Genomic DNA, 20469 nt, shown 5'->3' on the forward strand with positions numbered 1-20469 from the left:
AGCCAGAAAAGACTGCAGCCTGGCATGGGAGAGATTTTGCATCAGGCATGGAGTCAATCCATGGGACACAGTTCCCAACACCGGGCAGTCATGGCTGACTGGCCCAAGTTCTCCAGAGTAATGGAGGAGCTGAAAGGAATAAGGGGTACAGGAAAGGATAAAGGGGGAAAGAAAAAAGCCAGTAGAGCCAAGAAAGGCAAGACCCACCCCTGCCCCCGCTCGTGCTCACCACAAAAGAGTAAGGGCAAAAGCAAGGCTACAAGCCGAAAAAGAAAAGAACAGAAATGGTGTGATGATACATACCTCTAATAGCTCAGAGGGGTATGACGAAGATGAGTGGAATAGCCCATCAGAGGAAGAAGACGTGATATCTTTGGAAAAAGAAGAGAAAGCTCCTAAGAAAAAGAAAATGGAGGACAAAGAGGGGGAAGGAGACTAGTTTGATCCAGACGCACTAATTCACCGGAGGTCCTCAGAATGGGAACTGCCGTCCAAGATTGCGGCGTATATAAAGAAGAGGCTAAGAACACTGCTGTCTAAAGAAGCCAGAAACAAATTGAGGGCCGAGTGCTCAAGGCCACACCTGCCAGAAGGGATCGCGGAAACCCCGGACATTGATGACCACATGGTCACGTTCATGGGGAGGTACGTGAAGGAGAGAGGTTTGGACTGATCCTGGCAATCTTGTCAAGATAAAATGCTAGATGTGGTTGGACCACTAACGAAGATTATGGAATTGGCAGAAGAGGCGAAGGATAAAAATGAGCTCATCGACCCAAATATCTTATCGGGTGGGGCTCAGAGAGCTATCTGGTTATTAGGAAACACCAACAGCGCGATTATGGTGGAAAGGAGGTCAATTCTAGTAAAGATTGACCCAAAATTGAGCGAGTTGGCCACCTCGGAGGCAGCAGCTTCAGCAAAATGGAAGCTATTTGGGGGATGCCTTTTTAAAGGAGCTAACGAAATTCCCCAACTCTTATGTGGCGATTGATGAGGCACAAGCCTCTCTGAAGAGAGTATTTGGCAGATGTGTTTTTGACGGGGCTGGAAGAGGTAGGAGCCACTCTGCCAGCCGTTTCAACTATAATAGGTTCCAAGGGGACAGATACCAATGCAAACGAGACAAAAGGAAGCCAAATCCATTCTTCCCATCGAGAGGAAGAGGCAGAGGGCGAGGGTGGAAACACCCCGGAAGCCAACAGCAGCCTAACACAGATGAGGAGAAATGTGCAAGTGCAAAACATCCAAATGCATATTCCCGCAGTAGGGGGGAGGGTAGTGAAATGTGTAGAGAAATGGAGATTGATTTCTCCAGATATTTGGGTTGTAGACACTGTACAGGGTTTCCACATAGATTGGATAAGCATACCAAATCAAGAAAGATGGCCAAAATTATTAAGGCTCAGTACAGCTGACGAAGAATTACTAAACAGATAGATAAGAGAATTACCACAGAAAGATCCTATAGAACAAATAACAGACACAAGCGACAGCTTCATAACCAACATGTTTACAATGAGCGGCCATCACAAGACAATGCCGATAATAAATTTAAGAGAACTGAATACGTTAATAGTTTACAAACACTTGCTGAGAGATATTTTACAACAAGGGGACTGGCTTGCGATAATAGATCTTAAGGATGCTTATCTAACCATACCCATGGCAACTGAACAACGAAGGTTCCTGAGGTTTCGTTGGCAGGGACACGTTTGGGAATTCACCTGCCTACGTTCGGGCTAGCATCGTCCCCTTGGTGTTTCACGAAATTGATGAAACCGGTAGTGACTTTCCTAAGGGAGAGGGGGATCAGACTAATCATATATCTGGACGACATTTGTATAATGTGTCAGGACAAAACGTTGATCAGGGATTAAATAGAATTTACGATAGAGCTGTTACAACAATTCAAGCCTACAGCCAGAATAGAGCATGGAATTTCTGGACTTCAGATTAGACACAGTTCGGGGAACGTTAAATCTTCCTCTGATCAAAGTGAACGACATAAAGAAAGAGATTCTGAACAGATTAGCAATAGAAACAATATCTCTGAGGGAACTAGCGAGAATAGTGGAACGCCTATCATAGTCAATACAGACGATCTTGCCCGGGATGGGGAGCCAGATGCAGAGATCTGTCGACAAGGTTCAGATAGTCAAGAGATGAATTAGATCTCCACATACACTGCTTGGAGCTTCTAGCAGGATACTTTGCGGTAAAATGCTGGACACAGGTGAAGGCACGATGTTGCGCACTCCTCAAGATGGACAACGTGTCAACAGTTCGCTATATAAACGGACTAGGAGGCAATCGAGGATTCTAGCGGTGCAAGCAAAAGATGTTTGGCACTTGTGCCTACGGAGAGGGATACCAGTGACCGCAGAATACTTGACAGGTCATCAGAACGAGATAGCAGACTGGAACACCAAATTCCTTAGGGATGCCGGTGACTGGAAGCTGGACGAGAGGGTTTTCCAGGCACTGATGAAGAGATGGGGTCCATGCAGGACAGACTTCTTCGCATCAAGGCTGAACAAGCAACGTGCTCGGTTTTTCAGCTGGAAACCACACCCAGAGGCTGAAGCGATAGATGCTTTTCTGCAACAGTGGGGTCTGGGCGAAGAATATGCATTCCCTCCCTTTGCGAGGACTCTAGCGCAGGCGAGGAGACAGCGTGTATCCATGATACTCATAAGGCCGGATTGGAGGGGTCAAGCATGGTTCCTGGACCTGCTAGAGATGACTTACGACAATCCGATCGCACTGCTGATATTAGACCTCATAGTGAGAGATCCCACAGGGGAAGGTCACCCTCTAGTGAAGTCAGGCAGCCTCAGCTACATTGCATGGGCAATTTCAGGAGAGCCTGGTCTAAGCCAGGATTATTGGAAGAGGCTGAACAGATTATCGACAAGGCTTTGGCACCTGGGACCAAGAAGGCATATAGAACATGCTGGTCAGGTTGGCACCATTGGTGTGTTGCAAGGGACATACATCCCTCTAGAGTGGATGTAGTACATGTGGTTAATTATTTGGCTCAGTTAGCAGCCCAAGGTAAGGCGTATAGGACAGTTAATACAGCCAGATAAGCTATTTCTGCGGGACACCCAAGAATTGAAGGGCTAGCCGTGGGAGAACATCCTTTAGTTTGCAAACTGATGAAAGGAGTTTAGAATAATTAGACCTCCAAATCATAAATATGATCAGGTATGGGATGTAGACAAAGTCTTAAAGATGTTTTTATAATGGTCAGGCAATGATGAACTATCTAGGAAGGCTTTATCAGCCAAATTGACTAGGTTATTATGTTTACTGTCATGCAAGAGGGTCACAGGTGTAAAGGCTTTAGAGATTAATAGAAAGTCATTGTCTCCTCAAGGCATAACCTTCGATATAGTGAAGAGAACTAAGACGTGGTTGAGATCAATTTCATATCAGGCATTCCCAGGGCAACCAAAATTATGTCCAGCATTACAGAATATGAGTCAATGACTAGGGGAAGGGGACCCCCAGGTGTAAACCAGTTACTCATAGCCATAAGGAAGCCATTTGGGGCAGTAGCGACAGCCACGTTAGCAAGATGGATTTGATGGGTGAGGACACAGGCTGGAGTAGACACATATTCTTAGGGTGCTCAATCAGTGAGAGGAGCAATGGCCTTGAAGGCTTTCCAATCAGGAGCCAGACTAGAGGACATTATGAAGGCAGCAGACTGGTCAAATTAATTGACATTTAAAACTTTTTATTTTAAACCAGTGGAAGAAATAGCTACGTTGGTGGTAACTAAGCTTTAAACAAGCATAATACGAGCCTCTGTGTTTTGACATAGAATTCAGAGTTTCCACACATTTGTTACTGAAAGTCATAATTCTATTAAAGACACAGAGGCAAATGATTATCCCACCCAGTAATCGAGATTGTTAATATGAATGTACTGCATTCTGTGATGAAAATGTTATAAAAGTTTGAATTGTCGTCAAAAGGTATACAGAAAAGTGATCATGTCGATTACCCACCCTGAGGGCATTAATCTGAAATATGGTTTGTTTCAGGTTCTATGGCAGAGAATAAATCGAATGGTTCATGAGGTCATGGTTCATGGAAAGCATGAGGAATAAAAGGTGGTTTACAGCGTTTACCGGTTGGGACGCAAGGTTGATTTAAAGTTGGGCACAGACAAAGAAAGAGGAAGGACTCGAGCGTGTCGAAGAGGATAAAGGACATTGTAGGTGATGATTGATGGAAGGAATCACGTGTTTTGTTAGTTCATGGACATCAAAAGAATAAAACTCACATACAAAAGACTTTATGGAAAATATAGTGTTTAATGTGTTTATTTTTTTATGATGTAAAGTTGTTTGATTTATGCTGCTCGAGTTTGAGTAAAGAATAGAGAAGCATAATCATTCGCCTCAGTGTTTTTAATAGAATTATGACTTTCTGTAACAAATGTGTGGCAAATCTGAATTTCTCTTTTTAAATCACTCGCAGGTGACTTGATTGTCTTGGACACTCGGTTGGAGCTTTAACTGGTCTCTATTAAACTCCTTGGGTACGCATAGGACCGTCCCTTTGGGATTATTGGATTATTGGTAAGTGATTTCTCAGGTTTGCCTCTCATTTTAAACTATTATGGGCACAATTTACTATTTTCTATTGCTCTTGACACATATTGTTTGCAGATTATTTTTTTAGAATTTGGTGCTGGTCTGAGACAGTTTAGAATACTGAGATTCCCTTTCTGGATTTACCCAGGTACTTTCTTGAGCCAGCACGTGGGTTCTATTGGCTTTCTTTTGTAACAATCACATTTCTTTTTTCTTCATCGTTTTTCATGTGTGGTCATGTATTTTTCACTTCCATAGAATTCGGTGTGATTCCGATATTTTGTGAATGCTGGGACTTTTTACCAAGTGGTTCCTTAAGTTAGTTGTACAAGGCCGTTTTGCCTTTTCTTTGAAGTTTTCTTCAACATCTCTTTACTCTGTATAAGGGACACAGTAGCAGACAGAACATGTGCAATTGTGATTTAGTGTTACTCTTCATTTGATTTCTTTTTAAGAATGGGATTGACCAAGAACAGACTTCTAAACAAATATTAATGTATAGTTTGATTGACATTTGTAGATAACCTCTGATGAAGGGAAGCAATATCCCAAAGCGCGTTGGTTATTTCCATTTGAAAATTAAAGAAGATATATTTTAAGAAATAGGATGACTGAGACTCATCCATGAACACACCTTTGCATTGGAGCCATTCGTTTTCTTAAAATCTTATTTACTACTAATTTGTGTTTAACTTATGAATATTGTGTATAAATATTGACTGTATTTGGTCCATACCACTGGCCACTACTTATGGTCTGACATTGGACCATAACTGTAGTGTATGGTCCAATGTGGTCATTGTTATATGCAATAAGGTACCACTAGGTTTGAAGTATCTTTGAATTGTTGACTTCTTTTAGTTGTTGTACCTGTGCTTTTGCCACACTGCCTGTAAAACTGAGGTCCTTCCCATCGGGACCCCTGCTCCCACCACCTTCCCTTTGGGCTCTCCCTCTGCGCCTTCTTCTGAAGCCAGAAACCTTGGAGTCATCTTTGACTCTTCTCTCTCCTTCCTGTCTCACACTCAGGACATTGCCAAGAAGGCCCACTTTCAGCTCTTCCTTCTCAAAAGGAATTCTTCCTTTTCTCACTTTCCCTCAGAGGCTCAATTTGACACAAGGCCGGGTCCTCTCTAGGCTTGAATATTGCAATGGCCTCCTCCTGCATCTACCATCTTCCACTCTGCGACCATTCCAGCTAATCCAGAATAGGGCAGCAAGACTTGTCCTTGGCCTTAGCCCCAGGGACTGCATCTCTCCTGCACTAAAAACTCTTCACTGGCTCCCGGTTGCAGCATGGATTAAATTCAAATTCCTCTGCATCATCCACAAGTCGGTCTAAGCCCAGGGACCACACTATCTTCAATTTTATCTTACTAAATACTCCCCCTCTAGACCACTATGCTCCTCTGGCTCTAACTCTCTGTGTGTAAAGCGTGTTTCTAAACAGAGGGCACGTGGTTGTTCGCTTTCCTCAGCTGGCTCCCTCCGATGCAACAGCCTCCCCCTCCCTCTGCGGCTTGAGCAGGATCTTCTTAAATTCCGAAAGCTCCTTAAGACTCTCCTCTTTACTCCTCCTTCCCTTCTTCTCTCCCCTGCTAATCCCACAGTTGCTGCGATTGGTGTCCTGGGCCCTTATGGATCCTCAGGGCCATGACCTCCCGCACCCAATCGGCCCAGCTCCTATCTATCTGCACTTACACCTTCTTCCCTGGTGGCTTGCACTTGCACCCCTCGCGGCTCCAGGCCGTGTAGAACTCAACATTCCTAGCACTTCATCTGTAGCTCACCCATGAGCTCAGACTCCACGGCACTGACCCCCTGCACTTGCACGGACTGAATCCTCACAAGGCATAGTAGGTTCGTCCTGTGTTCCTCTTCCCCCCATTGCTCTTATATATTCTATTTTTAATGTACTTTCATGTATTTCCCTCTCCTGCTCCCTCCCTTGCCCTGTCGGCATTTTGAAACAGTATTTTCTTATTGTATAAGCGCCTAACAAGCAATCAATAAACTATTGTTTATATGTTTTTCAGGGGCTATTTTTTTAAGCACCCTTAAGTTCCATAATCTTGTTTTCTTATGTATTGTTTGTCTCGTTACATTCAAACGTTTTTGTAATTTAGGGGTTTTCCCTAACCACCATTTTGTATCATTATGTATTTAATACACTTATTGTGAACTATTTGAATGTTCTCTGAATTGTGTGCCATCTGTTCGATTACACTGTTGTGACTAATTGTTTTGATATTTGTTATATTTACTTTGGCTTTGTGAAACACCATATTGACTGTTGACACAGTATTGAGGTAAGCATGGCACAGGGTTTCCAATTACGTTTGGACACCATGTCTTTGTCTCTTCCCATGGAAAAGTCTTCCCCTTCTGTCTCTTCCTCGCTCAATATTCCAGAATCCATACAACTCTCCTTCTGTCTCTGTTCTATATGTATGCTATTCTTAAAGACCTTTACACCATCCATTCTCTTAGGACATAGGTTTGGTTTCCCAAGTACCTGAACAAAAAGGAGGGGGCTGCTGCTCTTTCTGAAAAGAAGCACTTTGTTTTTATGCTCTAACTCACTGGTGCTACAGTGATAAAACCTGTTTCTTTTTTCTGCACATTGAGGTGAATAATTTAACCTGTTCCATCATTAAATTCTGATTAATTATTTACAATGCATCACTTTTTTTTAGCAATTTTCAACATGAAAACATATAAATCTGACTTTGGATTCTAATAGAACATACTATTAGCTACAAACTGGCCACATTTCTCATTAAGTGAACATGAGATTTTTCTACATTTGAATGTATTGAGTTTTCCCTGGTGTGAACTTGCAGCTGTTCTCCCCAACAGGGCACAAACAACACATTGGGCCTCATTACAAGTATGCCGGTCCGGAAATAGTGGTGCCGGTCGCACCGTACTGGCACCTTTTTCCAATCCGGCCGCTAACACCGTCACCGCAAGTGACCGACCGTATCTGGCAACACCATGACTGGAATCTGCGGCAACACCGTGACCGGAATCTGCAGCAAGATGTGTCGTCTGTGCCCGAGACACCGGCATGGCATTAGTGCGTGCACGTTCCGAGCTACACGCACATGGAAACACTGGCATGGACATGCTGGTAGCACTGTGAATTCCGCGCCGCAAACACTGTCATCGTGGACCAGCCGTTAACTAGAGTCAGGTGTGTAGAAACGGCCCACAGGTGCCCAAAGTCAGCCCAGTTGGCCCCAATGAGCACTGCAAAAGCACAAAAGCACCATTCACACACCTCTTCCCACACTACCATGCTAGCTGTAGCAGTAGCAGTACTCTAATGAGATAATTCCACTGGTTCTGCTGATATTTTGGCAGTGAGTTGGAGGATTGACCTCCAGGATTTTCCAGGAAAATCCTCCACTCCATGCCCAAACCTGTAATTTGGCGTGGTGGTAAAGTTGGCGGTAACAGTTACCACCAACTTTACCACTTAAATTATTATGATTATTATTTTTGTTTGATTCTTAAATAATCTTTACACATTTTTAAAACGTTTAAAATGTACAGCTTTTGATTACAGCTAAAATCAGTAAAATCTAATCAAATGAAAATATAATGCAATCGGTACACTAAGATACACACAGTCCACAACTGTTTCCAGTTACATATTTCAAAACCAGTCACAGGTATATTGTATCATCAATCACGATTCCATGTCAACTTAACTTGAATTCTTACTTACATTATTATATCATCCTTACATCATTTCATCATTCCGGCCATTAGGCTCAGACCCTCCAGTTTATAGCGATTTTGCGATTCCGCAAAATGCAGCAAAAAACCTCAGTTTTTGCTAAAAAGCGCAAATACTGCCGTTTTTGCAAAAACACCCACAAAAATGTCCGTTTTTGAAGAAAAAAAACATTTTTTTAAAAACTCAAGGGACCAAGGGGCTCAACTCTTATTTTTTGGACTCAAGAAATGAAATGCACAAGCACATTTCATCACTTGAGAAAAAAAAAGAAGAGCAGTCCGATCCATAAAGGACCGCTGAATGGACGCTTCTTATATGCGCCCATTCAGATGTCCTTTTTCACCCCTTTGCGCAAATCAGGGGGCATTTCTGCGCATTTAAAAGTGCATCCCAATTTGACAAGCAACATGCGCTTTTAAATGTGCAGAAATTGTAAGCCACTCTATGTGCCCACTTTAAATACGTGCACGAGGGGTGCCACTGCTTTACAGGGTCTTAAATTACCCTTATTACTCAAGCAATACTTTAAAAAAAAAAAAACTTTTAAAGTGTGACATCTGCTGTCTCACTTGCATATCTGTTCCCCAAATGGGGTAGAAATGTGTTTTTTTTGGGTTGCATTTTACAGTGGCTGGAACCTTAAGGGCCAGTTACGGTGAAATGTACGGGAGCCTTTAGACCATTGTCAGGAGAGCGTTTCTAACACAAACTTATTCAAGGTGGCTGGCCAGCGCATCATTTGCGCTGCAGCTTTGCCCCGTGGAAATGCGCAGGTCACCTTTGAGATTAAGGTGTCCTGCTCATTTCCAAAAATGGCTCATCTAAAAACAGGTTAAACGGGGGAAAAAATATTTGGATTGGCAATATACAGTTGCCCTAAATAAATGGTGAGGTTTGGGAAGTCCAACATGGACGCTAGATCAGGGAATGCTCTGACTGACGGCAACCGCCCGACAGGTCTAAATTGCTTAGAGAGGGAAAGTATATCTCATAACGATCTCAAGCACTTTATACCTAACATGAATGGTGTAAGGGCATTGGGATTTCCTAAGTATATGCTTTATTAACCCAAATGTCTCAAGATCCTTTTCATGCGGGCGGTTGTCTAAGTTGGACAAAATATATATATATAATGGTCAAAAAATATGATTTCAACAAAAATCAATCTAAAAACAATGTCACTTTTTTCCGCACTTGAGGTGCTGCGAACCCATTCGCTGCTGGCTTGTGATCTTTGTTATCTTGGTTTCCCCTCTTCGTCTTGGAGATATCATAGTGTTGTGGAGGGGCCACAGCAGGTCAGGTCAACCGGTTTCGATGGTTATAAGCGGTTGAGAACCATCTTCTTCAGGACGTGGGATTGCTTCAAATAGTGACCAAATCTCTTGCTGTACTCGTGAAGAGGACAGCATACGCAGCATAAACAGGCTACACAGAATCTTGTATTGGGAAACATAATGAAACATTGCAAAAGAGGACATGAATAACCTCTACTCGCAATGTTGCATAACATACTATTCCAGAACATTCCCAATCATGTCTCAGTGGCTGTTTTGCTATAAAAAAGGTGCATGTGCTCTTTAATTTTCGGAGCATGCCCACCTAGTAGTGGCTAGAACAAAACCTGTAGAACCCTTAGCCCAGAACACCGGGGTGGGAGAAGTGCGGGAGCAGGGGGGGCTGAAGAAGGGGAAAGAGGGGGGCCAGTGAGGGAGAGTGCTGTGAAACGGCTCTCATGGTGGACAAAACCTCCACGGGGTGAATAGTGCCAATTGTGTCACTGGAGAAACGGGGCTCTGGAAAAAATGCCAAAAGTGGGGAAAAGAGCATCCTACCTTGGTGTAGTCAACGAAGCATGATATACACATGGGTGTGGTCATAGATGTATGCCGTGGCGCTACTTCTGTGTACAGAATAGAAGAACGCTGGTAGTGACAGGCGGCGGAGTAAATGTAAAGCGAAAATGCTGTCCTGAAGGAAAAGGGGCACTTACCGGGATGTGCGGGCTGAGCCGACATGGGCTGTATTCAGGGGCCTCGATGTCCGAACACGGAAGGAGCGTAATGGATGGAAGCTCCTTTCGTGTGTGGCGCGTAGTTAGGGGCGTGACTGAACAGGCGGCTAAATCCAATGCAGGAACGGGCGAGAGGCGTTTTTAGGAGCCTCGATATCCAAGCACGAAAGGAGCGGAATGAATACAAGCTCCTTCCGCCTGTGACGCGTTGTTGGGGGCGTGAGTTAGCAGGCGGCTAATTCCAATGCAAAATCTGGGCTAGGGGGTGTGTACATGTCTATGTGCCCTGGTCTTGTCCAATATCTGTGGATCTCGCCGGGGGTGTGTATAGTGGGAGAAGGGCCTGCTAGGGGCGGGGCTTATGTAGGGTACGAGGTCCACTGCTCCGGTGTCACCAGAAACAGCTGACAAAGCTGCTGGGGCCGAATCAATGATCGGCCGACCAGCATGTTGAGTGAGTGCTAAGGGGCGCCCGTCTAACACGGGTTGGAAGACTGGCCTTCAAAGAGAAAGGGGGTCCGGAATAGATCCGGCGCGGGGTGGTGGGGGGAAGGGAGGGTGAGGTGAGGGAGGGGCAGAGGAGGGGAAAAGGGGGGGGTTTACAAAAAGGCGGGAGAAGCCCACTTATAACAAGTGTGTGGGCTGACATGCTCACCACTGCTTTGTTTTGCAAAAGAACGAGGAAATCAAATATTACAAGCACATAGTTATGTATGCAAAAGGAGTGTATTGCATAAGCCGATGAGTGCTGGAGGCTAAAAGGCATGCAACCTATATACAAAGAAAACTGTGTGAAAGAGAAGAAAAAACAGCATATATAGCAAAGACACATATGGAAAAACACACAATATGCGATGCATTATTGATTCAATCCACATCTTATAGGAATATGGTTTTGCGAGCATGATGAAGTGTATTTAGCAGAATAAATCATGGCTTAGTGCTGTAGCACTGTGAGTTCCTGACACTGCATCGCTTTGTTCAGGCCTTGATTACATGTGTTCAGGCGGAAAATCCACATCTGTTCTTGTGTGAACAACATGGCGTGGTATTTTCCTCCACGCTTGGGCCGTTTGATCTTTTGACTCGGCTGTGTGACCGTCTGCCAAAAAATGAGGGACCATTGGTGCTGTTATTTTCTTTGTTCTAATACATGATCTGTGTTCGATCATTCGTTTTTTCACTTCACGAGCCGTCATTCTGATGTATCGTAGATTACATGGACAAGTGATCATACACACTACTCCTCTCGTGTTGCAATTCATGAATGCTTTTTGGACCCATGGAGTTGTCCAGCCAATGTCAATGGTAGAGCTGCGGGCAGTTTGTGTGCACATGGAACATTGTCCACACGAGCTGTGGCCAGTAGGATGGGCTTGGTTCCATAAGATGTTCTGAGTGGCTTGTGCTGTGTCGGCTTCTGGGCGTATTGTGTTAACAAGGGTATCTCTCAGATTTTGTCTTTTGAGCGCGAAGCGCGGTGGTGCCATATTTGATGTGCCTGTGTTGAGGATTGACCATATAGATTTGATTCCTTTCTTTATTTTTTTTAATACAGGCGAGTAACTGAATACTGCTATGATTATTTTGTCTTCTGTTGACTTGTGGTGTTGCTCAAGTGTACACGAGCGAGGTATATGTTTGGCCCTTTTATAGGTATCATGTATAATCTTCTTCGGATACCCACGTTGGGCTAGTTGGTTTTTGAGAATTTTGGCCTGATTGATGTACTCATCAGTTCTGCTGCAGAGGCGTCTGTAGCGCAAAAATTGGCCAAACGGAAGATTGTCCTTCAGACATTGTGGATGGTAACTGGAGTACGTCAATAAAGCGTTTTTGTCAGTGTCTTTTCGAAATACTTTTGAGATGAGGAGTCCTTCTGAGGCTGTAACAGATAAGTCTAGAAAGTGGGTGTGTTTCCTGTCTTTTTCCATCGTAAACCGGAGGTGAATATTTTGTCTATTGATCCAGTCATGGAAAGCCTTGACGTTTTCTTCGGTGCCTCTAAAGATGACAAAAATGTCATCAATATAGCGACACCAGGTAAGGAGTTTGTCCTAAAAAGGATTGGCTGCTGGATAAATGTGCCGGATTTCAAAAGAGTTAACACGTAGGTTTGCCAGACTGGGTGCAAACGTCGCGCCCATGGCTGTGCCTGAGACTTGTTGGAAAAATTGATCATTGAACATGAAATAGTTCCTTGTTAGTGCTATCTCAGCCAGGGATAAGATGAAACTCTATGGTACCCCGTGGAGATCAATGCCTGAGTCTAATAGATCTTTAAGCATTTCAAGGGTTTCTTGTTGCGGAATTCTGGTGTAGAGTGATTCTATGTCGATGGTAACTAGTCAGTCTTGTTCAGTGTTGAAGGGCAGGGAGTCAAGGAGAATGAGCATGGCTGTTGAATCTTTCACATACGATTTCATTTTACGAATCTCATCTTTGATGAAGAAGTTTACATATTGGCTAAGATATACATCTATGACCCCACCCGTGTGGATATCATGCTTCCTTGACTACACCAAGGTAGGATGCTCTTTCCCCACTTTTGGCATTTTTTCCAGAGCCCCGTTTCTCCAGTGACACAATTGGCACTATTCACCCCGTGGAGGTTTTGTCCACCACGAGAGCCGTTTCACAGCACTCTCCCTCACTGGCCCCCCCCTTTCCCTTTCTTTTCCCACTTCCCCCCCCCCGCACTTCTCCCATCCTGGTGTTCTGGGCTAAGGGTTCTACAGGTTTTGTTCTAGCCACTACAAGGTGGCCATGCTCCTAAAATTAAACAAAGAGCACATGCACCTTTTTTTATAGCAAAACAGCCACTGAGAGATGATTGGGAATGTTCTGGAATAGTATGTTATGCAACATTGCGAGTAGAGGTTATTCATGTCCTCTTTTGCAATATTTCATTATGCTTCCCAATACAGGATTATGTGTAGCCTGTTTATGCTGTGTATGCTGCCCTATTCACGAGTACAGCAAGAGATTTGGTCACTATTTGAAGCAATCCCACGTCCTGAAGAAGATGGTTCTGAACCGCTTATAACCATCGAAACCGGTTGACCTGACCTGCTGTGGCCCCTCCACAACACTCTGATATCTCCAAGACGAAGAGGGGATTCCAAGATAAGAAAGACCACAACCCAGCAGCGAATGGGTTCCCAGCACCTCCAGTGCGGAAAAACGTGAAAAAGCTTTTAGATTGATTTTTGTAGAAATCATATTTTTTTACCATTTTATCTATATATATATATATATATATATATATATATATATATATATTGTCCAACTTAGACAACCACCCGCATGAAAAGGATCTTGAGACATTTGGGTTAATAAAGCATGTACTTAGGAAATCCCAATGCCCTTACACCATTCATGGTAGGTATAAAGTGCTTGAGTCATCGTTATGAGATATACTTTCCCTCTCTAAGCAATTTAGACCTGTCGGGTGGTTGCCGTCAGTCAGAGCATTCCCTGATCTAGCGTCCATGTTGGACTTCCCAAACCTCACCATTTATTTAGGGCAACTGTATATTGCCAATCCAAATATTTTTTCCCTGTTTAACCGTCCTTTGTGTACCACTATACCCCTATGGTTAGGGATGACCATTTTTTTCCCTGGCTTAAGCAAGCCACAATTTGCCCTGTTGTTATTTCCTCATCTAAAAACAGCACATCTTCTGCTCTATTTTTAGATTCACCCTTTTTTTTTGAAAAAAATCTACAGTTTTCTACAAAAATTGAAAAACAGTCGCAATATGTGAGAGAAAGGAGTGAGAGGGGAGTGATGGGGGAGCTGTGGCGTGGTAGGCAAGAAAGTGAAGGGAGACCAGAGGGAGAGCAGTGGGTCAGAGGGGGAAGCAGTGGGCAAGAGAGCAGAGCGGAAGCAGTGGGGCGGTGGGCCAGAAATCAGAGAGAGCGGAGGTACAGAAAGTGGAAGGAACGTGGACTCAGGGGTAGTAGTGGGCTGCAGATTGGGAGAAAGGATGAGGGAAGAGTGTGATAGAATGGGAGAAAGGATGAAAGATGCAGAAGTAGCATGCAAGAATGTAGGACTGTATACTGTGGGAGGAATTGGGGAGCGTATGGTGTGAGTTGGGAGTATGATTTGGAGTTTGGCAGGGACTAGAAAGTGCACATTGTGACTTGGCAGTGTGACAGAGCATGTGAGTATGTGTATGACTGAGTGTGAGGTTCAAAAATACAAGTTGTGATGGGGAATTGTTGAGACCTGTGAGGTGTGTTGGGTGAGAGAGGTGTGTGGTGTTTGCGGGATTGGGGAACATAGAAGGGGAATATTTTCAGCATTACAACTGATAATGATTAATAACGTTAATAATATTAAATAGGCATACACATTAAACCAAAAAACGTAGCCATAACAAATTCTGCCAAGCCAGAGACATCTAGGACTCTTCCTATTTGATGTAAAAGATACACATATTGCCACCCTGGCTCTCTTGTAGCCTGCACACAGCCTCTTTCCTGCAATGTACCAATCTTGCACCCTCCAGTCAATAAAAATTGTGCTGCAAAAATGTCGCCATAAATACAGGTTTGTGCCGCAAAATGTGCCCTTTCATGCCACAAAATTTGCCCTTTCATGCCGCAAAATCTTGGAGGGTCTGATTAGGGGCACAGTCCTTTTTAAAACCACTGACAATATACTATTAATAGTACTGTAATCTTTCTTTCTAAGGGTAAAACTTAATTGACTCATAAAATTAGCCTATACATTTTTCAATTAGATGCATGCTACCTTTAAACCAAATTGGCTGAGGGCATGGCTGCAAAGGCAAGACTGCTATACATTTGTTTTCACATATCAAGTTGTTTTAATCACAAGATGCACCCATTTGCTTTAGATTTTTCAGACTGTTGCCAGACCCAGTATAAATCTATGTGCAACTGCTCCAAGTCACTATTCAAACAATATTTCCAAAATGACTGACTCTTTATTCTGTCGTATTCGTGTACATATTTACTCAATAAGGTCATGTACGTTGGACCCAAGACTTTACATTCTGTTAGAGCATGTCTTGGGGTCTCAATGTTCCCAGTTATCCCACAAATCCGGCATTTCCTTTGTTCCAGGGGAATTTTGATATGTGCCCCATTAAAAACTAACAGTGGGAGTCGATTGGTACATAACCTAAATCTTAGACTGCGCACAGCCGGAGAGGGACACAGTTTTAAGCAAACCAGTGTGTCCAGGAACCTATGGGTCACTTTTGCGATATATTCGTATCTTCTCATAGATGATAAACAAATATAATTATTGGCCCAGTCCCATCGTTCGAGTTTCTTGATAAATGTAGTTTTTAAAATAGCAAGCTTCGTGCCCCTTGCAAAATCCGGATGCCAGTTTATGTTGTCATATAATTTATCTAGCTCTTTGTGGAATCTCTTGCTGCTGCTATCAGTATCTCGGCACCCATCGCCAGCACCAATCTTCAATAAAGTGCATGTAGGATTTGAGTTTGCTTTCATATGCAAGACACCCTGTCTCTTCCATAGCTGCGCTGTCCATGATGATAACCCTAGCTCAAGTTTAAAGGGGTTCGAGGGGCTGCATCTTAGAACCTTACCACTTAAAGCCAACATCGTAATGAGGCCTATAATCTTTACATATGCTATTCATATTAGTTTCAGTTAAATGTCTTGTGGTATTTCCTGCAAAATAAATCATTTAATTCTGTGCCTGCCTTTCACATGTAGCATTGTTCATTCCTGGAATAAAAGGCAGTTCAACATTACAGTTTCTCTGCTTAAGGTTGCATCCCAAATGCTTGTATCCTGCACTTGATGTTTTGGGCTCAGGAATTCTGGCTTGAAAAATAATGTACTTCCAGTCATTTTTCCAACATATGGGCGTGCACCACAGTTTGACAGGTGTTGCTTTTTGACGTGATAGCAAGCAAGAGACAGAAATCCCTATCCAAAGTTGAAAGATTTAAAATTGAAGTGTTATTTGTTTTGAATATCAAGGCTGAAATTAGAATGAGCTAACACTGAGATTGTAAATTGTAATAGCCAGTCGCCCATAACGCTTCCGAACGTCCTGAAGACAATCGGACAAAATAGTTTGCGAAGTTTTAAGTTACTTCCATGTGTGTAGCTAGCTAGTGTGTAGGCTTCTACCACTGTGGGGAGATCTACCTCTAATGCGGGATCCTGAGGATGGTGTTTATATGAGCTTTGTGGTCTACAATAAATCTACAATAAATGATTGGCCATAAGACAGTCCATACCCAGAAGATCCCTAGGGGTGGTTGGGCAGAACAGACATTTCTGCATTTTATCAAGGGGCCTCAGGGTCAACTCAGTTGTGGTGGTTAAAGGTAGACGTGCTGCCACACCTTCCACAGCCATTTTGACTATTGTTTTCCTGTTAAATGGTAAGCTTTAAGAGTACTTCAGAAGCTATTGTGCTACTAGGAGGTTTATGTGATGCCTCTGTAGTTTAGCCGGTAAGGAGGGGTCAGTTGTATCTAATTTGAATATGGGTGCTATGACGCGTTGTCCTGTGGCTTCCAGAGGCCACTAGAAGTGAGAGTCCTGTTAGGTACGGTTTTGCCCAATGGTTCAACTGACCCGTCTGGTGTTGCGGCTGCCTTTGCATATTATGAGGGGGATCTTGCTGAGCTGGTGGTTTAGGGTACCATGGTGTCTGTTGTGTCTGGCTAGTCCACTCATATGTATTGGGAGGAACATGTGTGGTGTAAACCTATTGGGGCATTGTGCCTTCTAGTGGCCGAAACCTTGACAGTAATGGCATTGCAAACCCCATGGAGGTCGATAAAGTCTGCTGGGCCCTTTTTCTTCTCATTTCCTGTGAGTTTGGTTCACCTGCAGATGCTCATCTCTGTGGTTGGTCGAGGTGGGCTAACTGCAGGGTAAGGACTTTATCTGTTTTCTGATCTTTCTTTTCTAAATATAAAGTATACACGTGCACTACTGTTGGTATTAAAGCTGATATATCTTTACACTTCCAGTCAATGACTGCCTATTTGACCTCACTTTTAATCGCAGGGAGAAGACTGGCAACAAAATGTAGTGTTGGTAATGTCATCAATATTAGAATGATCTTTCAGGGTAGCTATCACTCCTGACAAGCAGTCCTCCTCTGTCCTGCCTTAAAGACACCACTTTTGACCAATCTGTTTTAGCCTTTGCCAATTCTTTTATTGCCCTCAATATGTCACCCCTGTTTGATGCAATTCCATTCATGTCTAATCTCAAAGTATGCTTACTGTGGTTGGGAGCTCCCATTAAGGAATCCTTAATCTTTTGAGGGCAGTTTGCCTTAGTTCCTAGCACTTGATGCTGTTCTGGCATTACTATCTGTTTAAGTAACCCTACCAAATCTGTAGCTGTAGGGTTATGGGAGTCTATAATACTTCCTAGTTCCCTAACAAACTTTCTAGGGTTTGTACGGAACGGTAGGGATGCATCTTTAAAGGACCATATCTGATCTGGTGTCCAGGCCACATTGTACAGCACCATTTGGAATCCCTTGGTTGCAGAAAACATTCTAACTGTGTATGTTCCTTCTACCTCACCCTCAAAGGCTGGCAGGGCTTTTAACTCTGCCTTCTCTAATGTGGCCAACACATATGCTATTGATTCTCCCATCGCCCTGTTTGTGTTTTATCATGATGGTGACACTATTTCCTTTAGATCACCCTCACAACCGTTCTAGTCTATCATTGCTATTTTACCTCCACTTTTCCTGAACTTCCTCAACTGTCACCCATTCATTGTGGACACACTCTTGTCCCCAGATTGGCCTGTCAGATAACTGTATCCTCCATAGGGCTGGCACATGGCAGAGGAATGGAGTAACTGATTGGTGGTGAGTCTGGTGACACAGGCACTCAGTGGGAGATTGATGATGCTTGGGTAGAGGTGCCAGAAGGGTTATGCAGTGCTGTTCTGGGCGTATAGTATATTGGAGGAGGGTCAGTGTCATCAGTGGTGGGTGGTGCACTAGTGGGTGCTGGGATAGGATAAAGCACGTGTTCTGTTTTAGCTTTCTGTTGCTTATCTTGTAGTTTTGTTTCTTTTTTTTGTGTTTAAAGATTTTATTGGATGAAAATTTGGTATACAAGGCAAATAATACAAACATCATATGTGAAGAATGGCAGCAAATGTAAGATCAGGCATACAAAATATAATAAAGATTAATACTAAAGTAAGCCAAGTATCCTTATAGTTTCAACTAGTACTAATCATTTTTGAATATTGAGCGGGAAAAACATTACAGACAACAAGACAAAACACTAACTGGATAGAACACAAACAAGAGGAAGAAAGGAGGGAAGGGGATGGAGAGTAGGGTACAAATATAACCGGCATTATTACAGAATAGTGAATCATAGGTTACTGGTGAGAATCTACATGGATAAATAGTCATTGAATAATTGCCATTTCAACGGATTCTTCTTTAGTAAATCAGGAGTAGATGCATTACAGCCTTCCAATCTGTGAATATTGCATATAGAATTGAATCAAAATTTAAAATTAATTTGACTTAGGTTTTTCCAAAAGGTGTGATATTTTGGATTGCTACCATTAAGCATAAATCAAACAGATATCTAGCATGTTTGTTTACGGAATTATTATGTTGCATGGAGCTGCCTAAAATAGGAAGATCAAAACAGAAATCCAAAGAAAGGTTAAAAATACATTTGATGGTATTCCACACAGAGATCCAAAATGGCTTGACACATTTACAATCTATAAACATATGCTTGAAAGAACCTTGAACCTGCAAGCAGCTTCAACAATTATCATTAGATGATAGACCAAATTTGAAAAGGCGTAACAGGGGGTGATAAAGGATCTGTGATGAAACAAGAATAAGGTTTGGATAAGGCTGGCAGAGGTGGTAATTTTAGAAATACACTGCCAGGAGGGGGGGGGGGGATCAGCAAAACTGATGATCCAACAGTAAGCAGTCTCTTCTCCAGTCATTGTGAAGAAACTCAATCCTTGGGGTAGGTGAAGTACTTTACAGGATGTTATAGTAGATAGAGGCTGTCGTATTAAGTTCAGCATTTGAAGCAATCTTAGCGCATCAGGATTATTGGAACTACACATCAGTATCTCAAAATGTTCAACTATTGCAGCAATAATTGTAAGAAATTGCACCAGGGAAGAACCAGGCATATGGAATTTGGCAATAAATTCATCAAATGTAATGGGAATACCACATTTAAATAGTTGATTACAAAATGTGATGCCCTTAGAGAGCCATAGCTTCCAGAAAATGGATTTACCTTTGATGTTAATCAGGGGATTATACCAAAAAAAATGGGGATATAAATGAGAAATGTTTAGCTATGAATGGGAACATAAATATCTTAAGGGAAAGGATGGTTTGAAAAAACCAGAGTATTTAGTGAATTTACTTTTCCATTTAATAAGGTAAAGGTCAGCGTGGGACATTGGGGAAGCCATAGCTCGCTCCAGGCAAACCCACCTAGGCACTTGAAATGATATATCCTAAAAATAATAATAATTTAGCATTTATATAGCGCTACGAACCCTCAGGTATCTGAGCGCTGCTTATTATTACCCACGGTGTGTGGTGCTCATTTATCGACTTCGGAAGGATCAAAGGCTGAGTTTGGCCCTGCCGGGATTCGAACCTGCGCCAGCAGGCTCTGAACAGATGTCAAAGCGAGTGCTCTACTCGCTGTGCTACCGGGCCAGCATCCTGAAAACACCACCAGTGTGTTTGCTTAACAGTAAAGGCTAAATTATATTTCTTGAAATCGGGGAAGCCTACCCCTCCTTGGGAACGGGATCTTTTAAGCTTACTAAGCGAAATTCTATGTTTCTTTCTCCCCCATAAGAATTTCATGAGAATGGAATCTATAGATTTGAAGAAGGAAGGAGAAAGAGGAATAGGCAGCATATGGAGGAGATAGAGTATAATGGGGGAGATCATCATCTTAATCGATTCCAGTCAGCTGCACCAGGAGAGATAAAGGGGGGACCAAGAGGATACTAGCTCTTTGACTCTGGCTAACGTACTATCTGAGTTATGTTTACGAATACTATTGATGGAAGCAGAAATGTGGATACCTAAA

At 42.9% G+C, this 20469-nt stretch overlaps 1 protein-coding gene across 3 annotated transcripts in view; it reads left to right on the forward strand.

The window, feature by feature from the left end:
* Positions 1-20469, forward strand: part of LOC138491537 (aquaporin-12-like) — a 294433-nt gene that overhangs the window by 44630 nt on the left and 229334 nt on the right. For 2 of the 3 annotated variants that reach the window (XR_011276032.1, XR_011276030.1), the window contains one exon: positions 4495-4595. The gene's annotated coding sequence lies outside the window, so the exon portion shown is untranslated. Of the gene's footprint in view, positions 1-4055; positions 4194-4494; positions 4596-20469 lie in introns of those variants that run through there. The other variant, XR_011276031.1, reaches the window with a different exon arrangement.

This window comes from Ambystoma mexicanum, chromosome 10 (assembly GCF_040938575.1).
Source record: "Ambystoma mexicanum isolate Mex_15411 chromosome 10, UKY_AmexF1_1, whole genome shotgun sequence".
NCBI lineage: Eukaryota > Metazoa > Chordata > Amphibia > Caudata > Ambystomatidae > Ambystoma > Ambystoma mexicanum.